We start from the raw sequence: 21,547 nt of genomic DNA, 5'->3' as shown, positions 1-21,547 counted from the left end.
TCTTCCAAGAAGACTCGATTTACTAAACTAACATGTTCACAGCACTCATGTAAATTTGAGCACAAACCATTGAGTGATGAAGGAGAAAGGTTGTTTATGCAGTGAACTATAAAACTACCAAAATGGTTTTGACATCGTGATAGTGACTTTCTAAAAAACATCTGAAGGGTCATAGGTTTTTCTTATAAATAATTTAATATTGTGTTTGTATTCATGGATGGACAGGCAATTTCACAGATGTTAACAGAGTAACCCGAGTCCCTTCTGTTTAAGGCTACAAAAGAATCAAACAGAAAAATAGTGACCCTAGATACTGTGAAGTAACATCCTGGTATCTGGATGGTGCAGCATGTAATATACGGAGACAGCATATTAATGTACTGGTGCTTCATCTGCATCACTGATTTTCTATATATTGAGTTACAAAGCTCAGTCAATATTCCAAAGATGGAATGGGAGACAAACCAAGGGGTTCAATTATACTCCTTCTTTACTCACGCCTTAAAAAACCCTTCAAAACAATGAAAAAAAATATTCTAGTTTGCTTGGGGTTTAAGTTTCTATAACTCCACAATATGCAGGTTCCTTGATAATAAGTCACCACATAAAATTTCAAAGCCTGATGATTTCTGAGAATATAACTTCATTATCTCATGTTTTATTTAACTCCATTGTCATTGTGATTCACTTAAAGAAAGAAAAATAATGTGATTAGTGTAAATAGCACTCATAACAAAAGATAGTTTACAAAAAAGAAATTCCAAAACTGACTGCTTTCAGAATGGTCAGTTGATTGTTGTATTAATATGAGTTCTAGTTCATAGCAAAATAGCAGCATTTTTATTTCACTGACCATAAACGTATAAAAAAAGGTTAAACTACATTATTGTATACTAAGAACAAAAATATTTGAATGCAGGGACTTTAAATGTTCACAATCTCTGTCTGAAGCATCTGTTTAAAGCGTCTTCAAAATCTGTTCTCACCAGTTTCATAAAATGATCTACAAACTATCTTTCAGGAGCTCCAGGCAAGAAATCTTTCTCTTCACATCATGATGTCATTGAAGATAACGTTCACTTCAGGTGACAATATAAAATGTGTGATCTTAGCTCTGCCACTCAATTAAGCACCTGTAAAACGTTGCTTCCATTGACTTTACCAGAAGGGAGGGTTGATGGGACGAAAGCTTAAAGAAAGAACTGTTTAAATGAGCTGGTCAAACTGATATTATACATTTGACCAAGTTCACAGTCAATATTAGCGGCTTACATTCTTCCATGCAATATTCATAAGGGTTAGCCATATATTTGTAATGATTTATTTTTTATATAAAGAATAAGAAACACTTGCATTTTTCAATTTCAGGATAAAGTATATAGACAAGGAATTACAAATGAATTAACTGCGGTACTTTGAAGAAGTCTTAGGCACATATATACATATAGCTGGAGTGTCTAAGACTTACACAGTTCTGCTGGGAGCAAAGGATGTTGGGAATGGCAAGGGTGTAGTGCTGCGAGAGGGGTGTGACATGTGTGTATGTGTGCCTATGTACTTTGTACAATACTGTAAAGAAAGAGTAGGACTCTTGAAGGATCAAAGGAGAAAATCTGAGTGTGGAACCTGGCGACATGAATGAGGTCCCAAATGAATACTTCCCATCTGTATTCACCAGGTGAAACAATGTGAAAGACTGCAAGTTCAGGGATGGCGACATGGATTATCAGGTCAGTGTTAAGATGGAGGAAGTATCAAATATCTTGGGATGCATAAAGACTGATAAGTACCGAGGGCTAGATGAGATCTATACCACTTTGCTAAGGAAAGCAAAGCGGGAGATAGCTGGCAGACATTTTTATTAGCCATAGGCAAGGTACCACAAAATTGCAGCAGATCTCGAGGATTTCTTTCCTTAAGACGTGCAGCTGGGATAAGAATAGCAATTACAAACCAATGAGCCTAATGCTAGTGGAAGGAAAATTATTGAAGAAAACCTACTCATACTCAGCTGGGCCTTGTGTGGGGAAATCCTGCCTCACTCATTTATTTATTTACTTACTTATGGAAATACAGCTCAGAATAGGCCCTTTTGGGCCTTCAAGCTCTGCTGCCCAGCAATCCCCTGATTTAATCTCAGCCTAATTATGGGAACAATTTACAATGACCAATTAACCTACCAACTGGTATGTTTTTGGACTGTGGGAGGAAACCGGAGCACCCAGAGGAAACCCACATGGTCATGGGGAGAAGGTACAAACTCCTTACAGGCAGCAGCAGGAATTGAACCCAGGTCATCTGTACCTTAAAGCGATGTGCCAGCCATTATGTTACCATGCTGCTCACCCATTAAAAATTTGAGTTTTTTAATGAGGTAACTCAGAAGACTGATGAAGCCAGGTTGGTTAGACATGACTATATGAACTTTATTAAGACATTTGACAAGATTCCACATGGTAGATCGATCCAGAAATTTAAGACACATGGGATCCAAGAAGATCTGGTTAACTTGATCTAAAATTGGATTGGTGTAAGGAGACAGAGAGTGGAGAGACAGAGAAAGGATATTTTTCTGACTGAAAGTCCATGACCAGTTGTGTACTATAGAATTCAGTGCTAGGATAAATTATTGCTGGTGATATATGTATATTAACAACTAGGATGTGAATGTATACAACATCTGAATAACAAAATTTCTAGACTCCTATGTATTGACTTTGACTCCGCCTTCAATACAATAATTTCTAATAGACTTATGCCCAAACTCCTAGTCCTAGGCCCTCCCTCTGCAACTGGATCTTTGACACCCCGACCGACAGAATCAGAATCAGGTTTATTATCGCCAGCATTTTTCGTGAAATTTGCTCACCGTCAGATCACCTTCAGTAAGAAGAAGCAGTAACACCTTGAACACAACTTGAAGTGGGTGACCCCTAAGGGTGCATCCTCAGCCCCTTACCTTACTCCCTACAAATTTACAAACATAGCCAGATTCCACTCTAACTCCATCTACAAGTTTGCAAATGTTACCACCACTGTGAGTCAGCGCTCAAAGAATGCTGGGACAGTGTACAGGAAGGAGATAGAGCCTAGTGGCATGGTGCCAAGATGGCAATCATTCCCTCAATGTCAGCAAAACAAAGAGCTGGTCATTCAGGAAGAGGGGCAAAGTACATGTTCTCGCGTACATGTGCCAAGGTGGAGCTAAGACCATAAGAGATAGGAACAGAACCAGGCCATTTGTCCTATTGAGTCTGCTCTGCCACTCCACCATGGCTGATTTATTATCCCGATCAACTTGATTCTTTTGCCTTTTCATAACTTTTACCACCCTTACTAATTAAGAACATATCAAATTCCACTTTAAATATACCCATTGCTTTGGCCTCCACATCTGTCTGTGGTAATGAAATCCACAAATACACCACCTTCTGGCTAAAGAAATTCCTCTTCTTCCTTCTATTCTGAGACTTTCCTACTATTGGAAACATCCTCTCCCCATTCACTCTGTCTAGGTCTTTCAATATTTTGCAGGTTTCAATGAGATCCCCCTCATCCTCCTGAACCCCAGTGCTTACAGGCTCAGAGCCATCAAATGCTCCTCATATGTTAACCCTTCCATTCCTATGATATTTTTTGTAAATCTCCAATGTGAGTACATCCTTTCTTAGATATGGGGCCCAAAATTGATCACAGTACTCCAAGCGTGGTCTAATCAATGCCTTAAAATGCCTCAACATTATACCATTCCACTCTTGTCCTCTTGAAATGGGTGCTGAAATTGCATTTGCCCTCCTTACTACTGACTCAATCTGCAAGTCCTGATTTTACTTTCTCAAAGAATTCCAATAGATTCGTCAAGCGAGATTTCCCCTTCTGAAAACATGCTGACCAGCCTATCTTATTGTGTGCTTCCAAGTTCCCCAAAACCTCATCTTTAATAATGGGCTCCAAAATCTTACCCACTGAAGTCAGGCCACTGGCCGACAATTTCCAGTCTTCTGCCTCCTTCCCTACTTAAAGAGTGGAGTGACATTTGCAATTTTCCAGTCCTCTCGAGCCATTCCAAAATTTAGTGATTCTTGAAAGATGACTGCTAATGCCTCCACAGACTCTTCAGCTACCTCTTTCAGAAGCCTGATGTATAGTACATCTGGTCCCTGGTGACTTATCTACCTTTAGACATTTCAGCTTCCCAAGCATCTTCTCCTAATGAATAGTGACTGCACCACTTTTGCCCGACACTATCAAATCTCTGAATACCACTCCTTGATTCTTTGACTCTAAAACAGAAAATGGTGATAACAGTCAGCAATTACTGCAGTGTATTGCGGAGAGAGAAGTAAAGTTAATGTTTAAGATCAACGGTCAGTGCAGTGGCACACTTAATGGATCTGTTACCTCACAGCTTCAGTGACCCACATTCAATTTTAACCTCCGGTGCAATTCTGTGTGTGTTCAGTGTTCACCCTGTGACCGCATGGGTTTCCCTCATGTGCTCTAGGCTCTTCCCATGTCCCAAAGACATGTGGATTGGTAGGTTAGTTGACTATTGTAAATTGTCTCCTGCGTGATGGTGGAAGAAAATTGGTGGGAAAGTGGGGAGAACAAAGTAGGAACAGAATAAGTGTTGCTTGATTGTTGGCGCAGACTCAGTGGACTAAAGGGGTGCATTTCTGGACTGCTCAAGTTGATGTCTCCTCTGAAGCACCAAGCCAAATCAAGCTGACTGTTGCTGGAGCTTGAACCAGTCACAGGAAAGCAAATTCTGCATTTGGTGCCATTCTCAGGATGAGCTGAGTTTCAGATGCCACCTCTTTATTGGACACTTAATGGATGTCATTGGATCTACCTCTGGAATTCAATGCTATCCAGATCTAACACGATAAAATCTCTGATTCCCACACAAGAGATTTGGAAAGGAAGGTAACCCATGCTAGTTATATTTAATGATTTTCCTTTAACTTGGTGTGTGTACTTAGCTTATTTCTGTTATCATTTCAGTTTTTCGTCATTAAATCACTTTTGTGCCTTTTTGCATCAGAGACATCTCAAAATCTCTTACAAAACTCACAGGCTTCGTCTGAAGTGACAACTCTTCTCCCAGATTTTCTTCCTGCCAAAACTGTGAGGCATTACTGAGGGGCAACCTCAGAGGTACTGTAGCTGAGACCCATTTATCACTAAAGTCTCGCCATTACTGAATGGGTTGCCTGGCCTTATTTTTCTCCTATGTCTTACGTTCTATCTGAATTTTGAGTGAGCAGACCCTGGACAATGAGATCTGCTCCAGGTTAATATGAGAGTGGGCTTGATAAGGACAGGAAGTAGTGTGAATACACTTATATACATTTTCAGCGTGTTGAATTTATTTCTGTCCCTGCAAATGCTGGCTGATCTGTAATTGGCCGAGTGTTGGTTCGAGCAATTTCTGTTTTCCTTCCAGCATCTGTAATACTTTGATTGTGAAGTACATCTGATATGTAGGAAATGCGGCAGTTTGTTTGTGGGAGATGAGCCTGGAGCACAGCCACTTGGGGAATTGTAGTAATAGGCCTCCGTTAGTCTTGATAGACCATGGATTTGCACCTTGGAAAGTTTCCAGGGCGCAAGCCTGGGCAAGGTTTTTTTTTATGGAAGACCATCAGTTGCCCAAGCTGCAAGTCTCCCCTCTCCACACCACCAATGTTGTTCAAGGGCAGGGCATTAGGACCCATACAGCTTAGCACTGGTTTCGTCGCAGAGCAACGTGTGGTTAAGTGCCTTGCTCAAGGACACACACGCAGCCTCAGCCAAGGCTCGAACTAGCGACCTTCAGATAACTAGACGAATGTCTTAACCATTTGGCCATGTGCCAACACACCACTCGGGGAATAAGCCCCTTTAAAATGATGTTACTAGATCTTTTGAAAAAGGATCGATAGGGGCTTGATTTAACATCTTATGAGAAAGATTGTGCCATGGAATACCAACTGCTGGACTGAATATTCTTGCAAAAGATTTTTTTTGTGTGCTCAAGCTTCTGGAGTGGGATTTAAAGGTTAAGACCTAAAGATTAGCTTTATTTGTCACATGTTCATTCAAACCATACAGTGAAATGCGTTGTTTGCGTCAAAGCAACAAAGGATGTGTGGGGCAGCCCACGAGTGTCGCCATGCTTCTGGCGTCAATGTGGCATGCCCACAACTCACCAACCCTAACCGTGCCTCTTTTGAATGTGGGAGGAAACCCACCCAGTCACGGGGAGAATACACAAACATTTTGCAGCATGAATTGAACACTGATCGGTGATCACTGGTTCGTAAAGCAAAGTGGTAATCACTACAGTATCGTGCCGCTCAAACGTACAATCTTCCTGATTTCAGGGTACTCCTAACTAAGACAACACTAACACAATGAGTTGAGTAATGATAGTGTGGAAATGATAGAGATAATTATTATCTGGCTGCATGACAGGAAAGAGGTCAAAGAGCTGTGCTGCCACTGTAATTGAGGCTTGCAGAGGGTATTCTATATCCCACTACAGATTTGTTTTCTCTACCCCTTCACCCCCATCATTCTCCACTCTAATTATAAATAATGACCATATGTTCATGTTATAATTACAACTCCTTTCTAACATTATCAAAACCTCTAAGGGCCTCACCACCCAGTTTGAAAACCTACATAATAGAGTCGAGAGAGAGAGTGCCATTTCCTGAGTAATGTTGCAAATTGCCATGGGAAAGAGGCACACAAGGAATTATGTGCAAATTGAAATTCTACTCAAGTCCAAAAACAGCTAAGAATACGTACATTTCATAGCATTGGTTTTCACATTTTTAAATTACAGGATAAACACAATAATTGTTCATATTTGTTTTAATATCTATTGAACAAACATAGTATTATATCAATAGCAGTTCATTTCTAGGTATGTTTGACTCAGCATTGGAGTACTAATTGGCTCATTTTATCTTCTGCAAGAAATACAGTAGTACAGTCATATCAAAGTAGTTTATGTTTGGTCTGTATAAATAAATCTGAAGCAACATTTATTAGTGCCCCATGTGTAAATATAAGTTGCAGCAGTGAGTGACTTGTATATTAAAGAATTTCCAGCACTTTCTTTTACTGTGGTGAAAACATGATTGATTCAGGATGTTTCAGTCATCTATCTCATTCCTTCATCTGCTGTACTACAACTGATGTAGGGCCAAGATAACGAGCCTCCCTCTGCAGCCTGACTTAATTACACTAACATACGAAGAAAAATACTGCGTTTATGCAGAAGATATGCAGAGATAATAAAAATAGAACAATTGAATAATAGAGTACAATGCTACACTTATCAAATAATGTATGTTTATCATTAACTGCTCCCTACACAGCTTTGCTACATGACAATAATAATTGCTGGTACATCCTACGAATGGGATACAGTGTTACCTAATTCCAATTTACATGGCTTTTTTCATATAAATGACAAGATGAAATGTAATTCATATATATTATTATAGTTTAAGGATAATATTTGCTTCAGCTGTTTGGAATACCAGAGCATTGGGTTATGGACTGAAATTTTTGATGGACTCTAGATGAATGTCTCTTTGGGGGCTTTTGCTATTGCTTGCATGGTAAGGGGGTGCCTTTGCTGGTGCAAGAAGGGGGAAGAGGAGGGTCAATGCTTCTGCTGCTGCTTGCTTGTGGGAGGGTGGGAGGGGGCTTTGGAATTCTGATGTCTCTGTCATTCATTTGCTTTTTTTGTTTCACGGGAGTCTGCAAAGAGTAAGAATTTCAGGTTGTATACTGTTTACATTCTCTGATATTAGATTGAACTACTGGCATGATTTGTGATCATGACAATGAGAAAAATGTGATACTGTGAATTAGGTTAGCAAATTTCTCTACAGTCTAAAGTCAGGAGATTAATATATTCAGGACAAAGGCTGTATCATCAGGTGTTTTTAAAATACCATCCAAGAAATGTGTAGTTTGTTCAAAGATGGTGCAAATTCGATGTGATACAGAAAATGATCAAACTACAGAGTATTTTATTATAAAAAAAACTTTAAAAATGGACAACAAGATACAAGTAGCTACTGATGACAACAAATTACTGGGGAGGTAAGGTAGCTTCGTGGTTACCATAACACTATTACAGTGATAGAGTCTCAGGTTCAACTCTGGCACTCTCTGCAAGGAGTTTGAACATTCTCCCCGTGACCATACGAATTCCCTCCAGGTTTCCTCCCACAATCCAAAGATGTGCAGGTTAGTAGGTTAATTGGTCACATGGTTGTAACTGGATGGTTCGACCCCATTAGATTAGTAGATCCTGTTACTGTACTGTATCTCAAAATTAAAGTAAATACTCTTCTGAACCTAAAGGACCATTGAATTGGAACCAACATCATAATGACACAGAGAGCTTAGAGCACTATTTTGATGCCTAAATACATTGTGAAATGATGCTCTAATCTGAGCAAAAGTTAGAATCAATGGAATGTGAGGAACATTATGGATCCAGAAGCCTCGAGCTTCAAAGGCTGACATTCTTGACTGAAGTCCTGTGGATAGCAGAAAGGCTTTGGAGTGTTAGGAGATGAGTCACTTGTGTCTGGACATCCAGACTTTGATCTGTTCTTGCTAGCATAATATTTATGAGGTTGTCCTAACTGAGTTTCTGGCAAGCATTGCAGAGGAGGAAATCAGCATGATATCAAATCAATGTTTGACAGCAATAATAATGAGAATGAATGGATCAGGCTTTGGCAGTTTAGTGTTCTTGGAGATTGTTGGTGCTTGGTACTAGTGTGCTGTAAGTGTAACTTTTTGCTTATCCGATCAAGTATGAAGTTAGCTAGATCCTAATGAAAGCAGGAGTTGGCTGTTTTATTTTCTGCAAAGTTGCAGATGAAATCATCAGTGAATTTCCACACCTCTGGCCTTATAATCTTATGTATAGGCATCTGTTAGTTTCTGGACACCATGGATTTGTGCCTTGGAAAGTTTCCAGGATGCAGGCCTGGGCAGTTGCCCATGCTGTAAGTCTCCCTTCTCCATGCCACTGATGTTGTTCAAGGGAAGGGCAATGCCAATACAGCTTGGCACCAGTGTCGTCGCAGAGCAATGTGTGGTTAAGTGCCTTGCTCAAAGACACAATACGCTGCATTAGCTGAGGCTCAAACTAGCGACCTTTGGATCACTAGACCAACACCTTAACCACTTGGCCACGTTATTTATTTGGTGAAGCAACTGAAGATGGTTGGCCTATCACACTGCCCTGAGAATTCCTGAAGCAAACCCTTACAGATACAATATTGATCTCCAAAAAACACAACCATCTTCCTTTGAAGTGTATGTGTTTTCCTCTTTGCTGCCCATTGACCCATTGAGTTCAGTTTTGCTGGGGCTCTTGATGTTGCTGTCAGTCAAAATTTATCTTGATATCAACTGCCATCACTCTCACCTCACCTCTGGAATCCAGTCCTTTAAACCATGCCCAGGCCAAGGCTACAATAAGGCTTTCAGCTCACAAACAAATTCAGACAAAATAGTCTACTACACACTTGCTTAACAGAATGTGGACTATTCATCATTGTAAGAAACATAAAAATATACATTAATAGGAAAGAAACAGAATAAATGATAAATCAGGAAGTTTACAGTATTCATAATAGAGGGATAAATACAGAAGAAATGTCAAGAAAAGGTGAAAAATACCCATAACACTAGTGGAAAAATAGTAAATATCAATGTTTTAATGGAAACATTTCCTGTATTGTAACAAAATTCAGTTTTCACATAGTTTAGCAATCTCTTCAATCACTGCAAAAATACTAATTAATTTATCTTCACTAATGCATTAAATCTGAAAAGATTATCCCATACAAGTCATCTCGGATTGAAATTATAATCTGTTAAAGTAATTGGTTGTCTCTTAAGTGGGATCATGCTAGTAAATGTAAGGTACTTGACTCAAATTGATTTACTAATGTATTCATAGTCATTTCCTCGTTTGATACAGTACAGCTACAATATCCACTGAATGGACTGGATGGCGTCATTAGGCAGAGGCAGCAGCATTTTCATTTGATTAACTCATCATGGTGCACAGACGTGGCAGTCCTGTCAGTTCCTTCAACCAGAACATCAAGTGTCATCTGTTCTGTATTCCAAAGGAGTTCTTCACCAACATCCAGGTTTCAGTGTACATTCCACTATTGGCAAATATCAAACTAGCATTTGGGAGGCTGAATACCATGATCAAAAGTCCCAAGATGGCACACCTTGATGGCTTCCCGATCATCACAGGGGTGATCTTCAAAGCCAGCTTGAAGAGGTCTCTGACAAACTACAACCAGCCTATCAAATGCAAAACCAGAGAAGCCAGCGCTGTCAATCACTGTTACACCACCAACCAAAATGCTTACTGTGCCATCCCACTCCCAGCCTTGGCTGAGTTCAATCATCTGGCTATGCTTCTACTCCTGGTAGATAGGCAGAGACTGAGCACCACAGCACCAGTGGGTATGATAGCAGAATTATTTTCAAGAGAGGTGTAAGAACATTTACAGAACTGCTTTAAATTGGTTGACTGGGCTATGTTCATGGAATCGTCTTTGGATCTGAATGAATGTGTCATGCCCATCACCAACTTCCTCGGGACCTGTGTGGTTGAGTGTGTTCCTTTGAGAACTTGTATTTTCCCAAACAAGAATGCCATGGATGGATCAGCTGAATTACAGTCAGCTAAGGGATAGACCTGTGGTGTTCAAGACTGGTGATCCAGAATCCTACTATAAATCCAGGTATGACACAAGGAAGGCCATCACCAGAGTGAAAAGACAAGTCCAATTGAAGTTAAAGAAACAGTTGGATGCATAACAGTTATGACAGTGTTTGCATGCCATTATTTCCCATAAGGTGAAACATAACAACATAAATGGCAGCAATGCCCCTCTCCCTAAATCGCTCTGTACTTTTATGCATGCTTGAAGGGAGAATAATTCCATGCCTGTGCAAATCGCCTCAGTATCTAGCGACTCCATGATTTCTATCTCTTTAAGGTTATCGTCAGGATATCCGTCAAGGGGGTGACTAACAAGGCATTAGGTCCTCATAGTGTACCTAGAAGGATATTGAAAATTGGTGCAGACCAGCTGGCTGAAGAATTCAAGGACATCTCATTGCAATTAGAAGTTTCCACCTGCTTCAAAGGAGAATCAATCATACTGGTGCTGAAGAAGAGTAGGTTGAGTTTCCGCAATGACTATTCTAGTCCTCTCAAGAGGAATGCCAACATTGCATTTACCTTTTTTTATCATCAACTCAGCCAAGTTATCCTTTAGGGAATCCTGCACAAGGACTCTTTGTACAATCCCTTTGTACCTCTGAACTTTTGAATTTTCTTCCTTGTTAGAAAATAGTCTATGCTTTTATTCCTTTTTCTGAAGGGCATGACAATATACTTCCCTACACTGTATTCCATATGCTACTGTTTTGCCCATCCTTCCAATCTGTCTAGGTCTTTAGCAGATGCCCCACTGCCTCAACACTATCTGCTCCTCCACATGTCTTTTTATCATCCAAAAACTTGGCCAAGAAGTCATCAAACCCGTCATCCAAATTATTGGCATACAATGTAAAAAAACAGATTCAAATTCCGATTCCTATGGTACACCGGTAGTCACTGTCAGCCAACCAGAAAAAGTCCCCTTTATTCCTATTCTTTGCATCCTGACAGTCATCCAATACTCTATCCATGCTAGTACCTTTACCATAATACCATAGGCTCTTATCTCATTAAGAAGCCTCTGTACAGCACCTTGTCAAGTGCCTTCTGAAAATTCGAATAAAAACATCCACTGACTCTCCTTTCTCTATCCTGTTTGTTATCTTCTCAAAGAATTCCCGCAGATTTGGCAGACAAGGTTTTCCCTTAAGATAACGATGCTGGCTTTGGGGCTTTGGCCTATTTTATCATGTGCCCCACACCCAAAGTACCCCGAAACCTCATCCTTAATAATAGACTCCTCTTCCCAACCACTGAAGTCAGGCTAACTGACCTATAACTGACCAAACTGATGGCATGATTTCTCAAACTTCCAGTAATGGACCTCTATTTTCCCCTTCGCCATTTTCCATTCCCATTTCCCCCACCTCGCCTCATCTCCTTACCTGCCCATCTCCCTCCCCCACTTTCTTATTACGACTTCTCATCTCTTTATCCAATCCTGATGAAGGGTTTCAGCCCACAAAGTCAACTGTTTACTCTTTTCGATTGATGCTGCTTGGCCTGCTGAGCTCCTCCAGCATTTTGTAGGTATTACTTGGATTTTCAGCATATTTTCTCTTGTCTGTAGCCTACAATTTCTTCTTTTTCCTTCCTCCCTGCTTTCTTAAAGAGTGGAGTGACATTTGCAATTTTTGAGTCCTCAGGAACCATTCCAGAATCTAGTGATTCTTGAAGGATCACTGCCAATTCTCCACAACCTCTTTAGCTACCTCTTACCGAACCCCGGGTTGCAGGTCCCCTGGTTCAGGTGACTTATCTACCTTCAGACATTTCAGCCTCCCATGCACCTTCTCCTTATTAATAACACACAGGCACTCCTGAATTTCAAGCATACCATTGTGGTGTATTCCACAGTGAAGACTGATGCAAACTGCTTATTAAGTTCCATCTCCCATTTCTGTCCCCCATGACTGCTTCTTCAGTGTCATTTTCCAACTGTTTGATATCTACTCTCAGCTCTCTTTTACTTTTTATATATCAGAAAAAGGCTTTTGTGCTTATATTACCTTCACATTTAATCTTTTCTCTCTTTATGACTTTCTTAGTTGCCTTCTGTTCATTTCAACAGGCTTCCTAATCCTCTAACTTCCCATTAATCTTCGTGATATTTATATATCCTCTCTTTTGCTTTTATGCTGTCTTTGACTTTCATTATCAGCCACAATTGTGTTATCCTGCCTTTAAAGTACCCCTTCATCTTTGGGAGGTATCTATCTTGTGCATTCTGAATTGCTCCCAGAAATTCCAGATATCGCTATTCTGCCATCATCCCTGCTAGTGTCCTCTTCCACTCAACTTTGACCTGCTTCCCTCTCGTGCCTCTGTAATTCCCTTTACTCTACTGTAATACTGATATTCCTAACTCTAGCTCTCTCTCTCTCTCTCAAACAGCAGGCTGAATTCTATCATATTCCATTATATTATTATCATATTAATACTCCTAAGGTTCTTTTACCTTAAGCTCCCTAATCAACTGTGTTTCATTAAACAACACCCAATACAGAACTGCCTTTCCCTTACTGGGCTGAACCACAAGCTCCTCTAAAATACCAGCTCATAGACATTCTACAAATTCTTCTCTTGGGATTTAGCACCAACCTGATTTTCCCAATCTATCTGCACTTTGAAATCCCCCATGAATATTATAACTTGGCCCTTTCTATGCCTTTTCTATCTCCATTGTAACTCATATCCCACATCCTGGATACTGTTTGCAATCCTGTATACAACTTCCATCAGGGCCTTTTTACTCTTGCAGTTCCTTAACTCACAAAGATTCCACATCTTCTGATCTTATGTCATCTCTAGCTAAGAATTTGATCTCAATTTTTTAATCAACAGAGCACCCTTTATCCTTTGTCTACCTGCCTGTCCTTTTGATATAATGCGTATCCTTGGATGCTAAGCTTCCAATTATAATTTTCTTTCAGCCACGACTCAGCAATACCCACGTCATACCTGCCAATCTCCAACCACATCATCTACCCTATTCTTATACTGTGTGGTTTCAAATCTAACACCTTCAGATGTACTATTCATCCCTCTTTTTGATTTCGCACCCATGTTGCTTTTCAATTTAAAACACTGACTGCAATTTTGCCGTCCTCTACCTGTCCTTCCTCACAGTCTCACTGCATAATGCATCTACTTGTAGACCAAATGTCCCTTCCTCAGCCCAATCACTCTGGTTATCCTCTCCCTGCCAGATTTGTTTAAACCCTCCCAAACAGCTCTAGCAAACCTGCCGAAAGGATGTTGGCTCCCCCTGGATTCAGATGCAACCCATCTTTTTCGTACAGGTGATACCTAACCCAGACAAGGTGCCAATGATCCAGAAATATGAAACCTTGCCCAATGCACCAGTTCTTCAGTCACACATTCATTTGCTTTATCAGTCTATCTTCACCATTACTAATTCGTGGCATAGGCAGCAATCCAGAGATTACTGCTTTAAAGTCCTGCATAATTCCCTATATTCCCTCTTCAGAACCTCCTCCCTTTTCCTATCTATGTCATTGGTACCAATATGTACCACCACATCTGCCTCTTCACTCTTCCCCTTTAAAATGCTGTGGATCTGATACCAGACATCCCTGACCCGAACATCTGAAAGGCAACATACCATCCAGGTGTCTCTTTGACGTTCCCAGAATCTCTTGTCTGCTCCTCTAACTATGGAATCCCCATCACTATTGCTCTATTCTTTTCCCTTTTCCCTACGGAGCCACATTGTCAGAGATCCGGACCCTGCCCTCCCCCCAACACCCGCCTCCCAGCAGTATCCAAAGTAGTAGTAGTATACTTATTATTGAGGGGATATGGCCACAGGGATACTCTATACTGGCTGTCTTTTCCCTTTCCCTCTCAGTCATGCAGATACCTGCCTCCTGCAACTTAGGGGTGACTCCCCCCCTGTAGTTCTATCTATTTTTTCCTTATTCTCCCATATGAGCTGAAGATCATCTAGCTGCAGCTCTGGTTCATTGTACATGGTCTCTAAGGAGCCACAGCTTGATGCACTTAATGCTGATGTAGTTATCAGGGAGACTAGAGGTCACTCAGAATTCCCACATCTCACACAAAGAACATGCTACTGACCATGAACCTATTCTCACCACACTAGCTATGTACTAATAGACAAAGAAAGAGAAAAAGAAGTTTACTAGAAATTTATTTGTTCTCGCCTAAGTCTGTTGAGTCAAAACCTGTCCCCTCTAACACTATCCACTCCAACAATGGCCACTCCACTTACACCTCACTACTTTTTATCGGTCTTTTCTAAGCGTCTAATAGATGATTATGATTGCAGCCCACCAAAAAGTTCCAAAAAGCCCCAAGCTGTTTTTAAACCTCACGCAGCCTCAGCCAAACGAGTGACTGCTTGTGATGATTGCAATGCACTGAAAAAAAAATCTTGGAGGATCTGTTCTGGGCCCTTCCCTTCTGAATAGTCCATGAACCCATGAACAGCACCTCATTAATGATTTTGTGACTATTTATATATTTCTATAACTTCGTAGTCATTTTCCTCTTGCATTTACAGTTGTCACAAAACAACAAATTTCATGACATCTGTCAGTGATAATAAATCTGAACTCCCATTTCACCAAAACTGAAATCCCTTATCTTACATTCCTTTACAATGCTCAAACTTTAAAATATAGGTTTTATATCAATCATCATTTCCTCATGTACTTTAACTTGATTTTGGTTCAGACATCTTTTCTCCCTTTTGTAAATACCCTTTTCCTTTATTCAGACTTCTCAAAGAAATTACTTGAGGAGGTAATAAAATTGAATGCAATTGGTAATGCGGTTGTTAGTAAGAGAGTGACACTGAAAAGCCACTTTCTTGCACTGTTTATAAATGTGCACATTAAGTTACTTAAGTGACGAGATACTTGACTGGCATATTCAAATCAATCTTTGTCTGTGATAATGGAATTTGACTTGAAACTTAAGTCATTGCACTACAGGGGTCAGGATACGTACCAGAGAGTTTTTTGGCTCCTAAGTGTATTGGCTTATTTCACCAAGTTTTATGGGCCAATGTGATCAGCTATGTTCCTTTTAGGTCTCTCAAAGGAGCTTTCAATCTCCCTTATCCTGATCAGCAGCCTTCTTCTTTCTCTCCTGGTTGTCAGCCTCCAATCCCAGTCATTATAGCCCCAACAAATTTCTGGTCAGTTTCCTAATCTGCGATGGCAATCAAGGTAACTTCATCCATGCTCTTTCAGAAACAAGTTTGGAAAAGATTAAGGGAAATAACTTGCATGAAAACTAATGGTTAATTCCATTTAAATTACCAATTCTGGTTAATATGCCCTATAAAGTGATGGAGAATGGAGTACTGCAGTGAATCACAAACATAAGAAATTCTGCAGATGCTAGAAGCATCTATAGAAAAGAATAAAGAGTTGATATTTGAGGCCAAGACCCTTTATCCAGTTCCTTAACCCAGTCTCTAAGGAGCTGCAGCCTGATGCACTACATGCAGATGTAGTTATCAGGGAGACTAGAGATTACCCAGTATTCCCACATCTCACATGAAGAACATGCTACTGACTATAAACCCATTCTCACCACACTAGCTATGTACTAATAAGCAAAGAACAAGAAAAAGAAGCTTACTAGAAACTTTCTTGTTCTAATCCAGGACTGTCCTGCAGGTCCTGATGAAGGGTCTTGGCCTGAAACACCAACTGTTTATTCTTTTCATAGATGCTGCCTGGGCTGCTGAGTTCCTCCAGCATTTTGTGTGTGTTAAATATTGAACCTTTAGATTGATAATTGTTTTACCAATATAATGGTGAAAATAGCACATGACTCTTTCTGTTCTTTTCCTTCCTGGATTAAAACTTATTGATGAGGCTATTTTAATGATAATGGCAGCCTTAAAACAAGAAATGTGTACAAACATGGCCTTTCCTTTGTTTCAAAATGAAGTATATCTCATCTTGGCAGATACAGAGGTTTGTAATTCTGCAATTGCATACCCCGGATTCTAAAAATATTCTAGTCCCTGCTATTTCAGTCTCGAAGAAAGTCACATTGAAAGTCTCATCAAAAGAAAATTATAGCTCGAGGCCTGGAACACAGACCTATTCTGAAACTCTGTCACATTCGCCTTTAAACATATTGGGGTGGTATCTTTTATTGCTAGTGCAAAAATCACTGAAAGTGTTTAAAATGCAACTCTGGCTTTTTTTCTCTACATACAGCTATAATGCAAGCAAGTAATTGATGCAACATAAGGCATGTGCCATTGCAATCATTTAGAAATGGGGAGTCAGTATTTTTGTGCCTTTTACAGCAATCAAATCAAGTAATGCTTAGATTCTCCCAGTGGGTTCAGCTTGCACTTCAAATGACACCATTGATTTTATGAATACTTCAGATGAACTTCATGGATATCAATCTATAATACAAGCATCCAATAAAAATAATTTGATGAATGGGAAGTCAGAATAGTTTTCCCCAGATGTAGGATTAACGAGTTTCGTAGAAGAAGCTGTATTTGTTTCATTCCAGTAGTCAAACCTACACTGGATTCTTCTCAAGCTAGTCTTGCAATATTCAGGGTCCTGAAGCAATTTCTGCCAGATGAAATGAAAGTTGTAATCGGGTAATCAACCATAATCTCAGCTCCCAGCTTTGTGAAACATCAGGTGCAGCATTTCACTCAGTACTTCGAAAATTCTAATGAACATTTTCAGAAGGCTGAAGAGTTATAAAAGGCATAGTGAGGAGATCATGATTGCCGCATTAACAGTTCTCGATGACAGGAAGGTAAGGTCAGAGGGGAGGTTCTCTGTCTCTACTGAGAAATAGAATATGCTGCATAGAATATGAGGTACACAAGAGAAAGGGACATGAAAGTAGTACAATTGAATGGTGCTTAAAATGCCATAAATTGCATTTGAGCATTACGCTTAGCTGTTACATATATATTAAACATGTTGTGCTATTACTAAACAAATATAGCTATTTTGCTGTTATCATTGTGCTTCAGATATACTTAATGTTATTTTCAATATTGAAAAGAAATACCCTAAGTATGTAATGAAACTAATTGTGAATTCTGACTGAATGACTACTGCACTAATAATAAGCTGTAACTATAATTTTATTTTTCTATGATTTTTAAGAAATTGAAACTTGTTTATTCATAAGTACACAGAATAAAGACCATAAGACATAAATTGTCGTGTTTCAATAGTAACTCTTGAAGAGAAATGAAACCATTTTAGAGGATTATATTGCAACCAAAGAAGCAAAGCCGCTTATTACAAAGATTTCCAGCATGGCAGTTATTAGCATAATGAAAACGAGAAGACACTGATCAGAACCAGAAAATTTCTCAAGAGTAAATTTGACTGAATTCAGAAATATGTAGTTTTAAAATACAGTTTTTCTTCCTAGAAATATGATTTTTATACATCATTAATTTATGAATCAGGATTATTACTAAAGTTTATAACTCTGGCCATATATTATGCCTTCTAAATGGACCCTTGATATTTTATAATAGATGTGGAATTTGTAACTTATGCTCCACTTAGATTTTTTATCAGGCTACCAGATAGTCACTTATCCAAGAGTGGATTAGCTGTCCAAGCAAGACCCAAAATGATGTATGAGCATCCCATTCTATTTGCATCGTTCCTTCATATTCCTTGGACAGATCCATTGATGAATCTTGCATCCATATGCAAGATGTAGCCTTTAGCTACAAGCCTACTCTGATTTGATGACCACATTAAGGGATACATTTCGGGCATTATGGCAATTTCACTAGGAAATTTTATGTATTATGTCCTCTGTGGTATTCATTTGAAATTGGACCAGTTCCAATTTGATCTTTAGAAAGAGCTTGAGCTTTGTTGAATATTCCTCATCAAGACCATTAACTAAGTCCATGGCTTGGGGAATGGAGATTATAATTCTGCCCTCAAGAGTCTGGAGTTGGATGTGGAGAGAGTGTGGGGCACATCTTGGCAGGAGAAGTTCAAGATTGCTCTATTCTCATGTACATGAATAGGCTCTGTGCTTCTTAAGTTCTTTTGTGCTGGCAGATGCATAGGGATCACAAACGGATTGTTGTGGAAAGGTATGATTAGAATCAATGCTAGAAGCAAGGAAAATCGATCACACTTGAGCTAGCAAGCATACATTTAGGGCTTCAGCTGGTATAGTTGTCTTTATCCTTGCATTTAAAAGAACAGATAGATCAAGAAGGTGCAACAGCAGCGATATTTCTTTAGGAGTTTGAGGAGAATTGGTATGCCACCAAAGTGACTCACGGATGTACTATTCTACATTCTAATTAGTTGCATCACTGTCTGGTATGGAGGGGCCACTGCACAGGATCAGAAGAAGCTGCAGAAAGTTGTAAACTCAGCCAGCTCCATCATGAGCAGTAGCCTCCCCAGCATCCAAGACATCTTAAAAAGGTGATGCCTTAAAAAAGGTGGCATCCATCATTAAGGACACCCATCACCCAGGGCAAGTCTTCTTCTCACTGTTACCGTCAGGGAAGAAGTACAGGAGCCTAAATGCTCCACTCAATGATTCAGGAACATCCACTTCCCCTCTAGCATCAGACCTCTGAACCCATGAACACAACCTCAGCATATTTTCCCTCGTTTTGCATTACTTATTTAATTTTGTTTTCTTTTTCATATATATATACTGTTATTATAATTTATAGTTTTCATTATTATGTATTGCAAGGTACTACTGCTGCAAAACAAATTTCACATCATATGCCAGTGATATTAAACCTGATTCTTATTCAAGAAAGGTGTGCACTGCAGAAATTTAACCTTCATCATCATCATTATGTTCTGCGTCATATGGCATGTGCGATCAAGGTCTTCCATCTGTCATGACCATGGTTGTCCTTTGCAAATTTTTCTACAGAAGAGCCTTCTTCTGGGCAGCGTCTTTTACAAGACAGGTGACCCCAGCCGTTATCAGTACTCTTCAGAGATTGTCGGTCAGTGGTCGCATAACCAGGACTTGTAAAATGCACCAGCTGCTCATACGACCATCCGCCACCTACTCCCATGGCTTCATGTGAGCCTGATCAGTTCTGTGGGAGTTGGGGTGGGGGCAAACAGGTGCTTCACCTTGCCCAAGGGTGACCTGCAGGCTAGTGGAGAAAAGGAGTGCCTTACACCTCCTTTGGTCGAGACGTACCTCCAACCTGCCACCCCAAATGTAACCTAAAGGAGAGCAAATATTTTAGGCTAAAACTTAGTCTCTGTTGAATCATTTAGATGCAGATCTCCAAAGGAAAATCAAGGGATTAAGAAGGGTTATAAAAAAACAAATTACTCAGGAAGACTGGATACACAGTGACAGGCACTTGATCTGACATGTAACATTCTGCATGCTTGGGTCATGTGTCTATATTGCTTAATGTACGTGTTACACAAAGGCATGATAATGCACTGACACTGTCCAAGTTGCCAGCGTTTTATAAGTATAGAGAATACAAGAAATAGGAGCAGAGTAAGACAGATGATCCTGTGACCCTGCTGGACCATTTAAAAGATGTGATTGATCTCATCTTGGCTTCAACTCCACTTCCCAGCCTTTTCCCTACAAACCTTGTTTGGTCTCTGTGCTACTTCATTCTATGAAATTTGTGGCCAAAATTATTCTTGCATTAAATAAAGATGAATTAATACAATTCCATAAAAGTTATTAATTGAATTACTCAAAACTACTTACATATCTCTGAAGGAAACATTTGTCATATGGACTTCGTCGTGCATTAGATGAGAAAACTGACTAAAAGCTTACTTGGCCGATACTCTCTCTCATGCTAGGCTGACAGCCCTTGGTATTTTACATTTTTGGAATAAACTTATAGCAATTTGACTTAAAATAGTTTGTATACAGGGAGGATCACAAACCCGTTTGCTTTGTTTTGCCATCTGTTGTTTGTATTGGTCCTAATTAAACATTATCTTTAGCCAAGGATAACACACACAGCTGCAACTTAGAGTTTAGCTTCTACTCCTGCAGTTACGCCTCAAGCATTGCACAAGGGATAACTGTTACAAGAGTGCAGCCTGATTCATTTGAATGAGTAAGAAGCTACAGGTAGTTTACTTACAATACATTATTTTATTTGTTTTGTATCTAGTACTTTATAGTACTTTAATGTGTTTTATGTTAGTCTATTTGTAGATACACTTAGTGGCCATTTTATTAGGTGCACCTTTTTAGCAAATATCTAATCAGCCAATCAGGTGGCAGCAACTCAATGCATAAAATCATGCAGACATGGTCAAGAGGTTCAATTATTGTTCAGAGCAAATATCAGAATGGAGAAGCAATGTGATCTAAGTGACTTTGACTTTGGAACGATTGTTGGTGCCAGATGGCATGGTTGGACTATCTCAGAAACTGTTAATCCCCTGGGATTTTCATGCACAATGGTCTTTAGAGTTTATAGAGAATTGTGTAAAAAATAACAACAAAGAAATTCAGTGTGCGGCAGGTAGTACTGTGGGCAAAAATAACTTGCTAATGAAAGGAGTCGGAGGAGAATGCCCAGAGTGGATCAAGCTGACAAGAAGGCAACAATAACTCAAATAACCATGCATTCCAATAGTACGTGTGCAGAAGAGCATCTCTGAATGCTCTAGTCAAACCTTGAAGTGGATGGACTACAAGCAGTAGCAGACTGAGAACGTACAGTCAGTAGCAACTAATTTGGTACAGGAAGTTTCTAATAAAGTGACCACAGGGTGT

At 39.7% G+C, this 21,547-nt stretch overlaps 1 protein-coding gene and 1 long non-coding RNA gene across 5 annotated transcripts in view; one reads left to right on the top strand and one right to left on the bottom strand.

Annotated features, from left to right (window-relative positions):
• The window catches only part of c22h10orf90 (chromosome 22 C10orf90 homolog), a 282,594-nt gene that overhangs the window by 50,142 nt on the left and 210,905 nt on the right, over positions 1-21,547 (bottom strand). The window lies entirely within an intron of this gene.
• The window catches only part of LOC132379599 (uncharacterized), a 124,533-nt gene that overhangs the window by 64,792 nt on the left and 38,194 nt on the right, over positions 1-21,547 (top strand). The window contains exon 3 of the long non-coding RNA XR_009507481.1: positions 1,022-1,085. This is a non-coding gene — a long non-coding RNA (uncharacterized LOC132379599). The remainder of the gene's footprint in view (positions 1-1,021; positions 1,086-21,547) is intronic.

Source organism: Hypanus sabinus, chromosome 22 (genome assembly GCF_030144855.1).
Source record: "Hypanus sabinus isolate sHypSab1 chromosome 22, sHypSab1.hap1, whole genome shotgun sequence".
NCBI lineage: Eukaryota > Metazoa > Chordata > Chondrichthyes > Myliobatiformes > Dasyatidae > Hypanus > Hypanus sabinus.
This window is presented reverse-complemented; position numbering and strand designations above follow the sequence as displayed.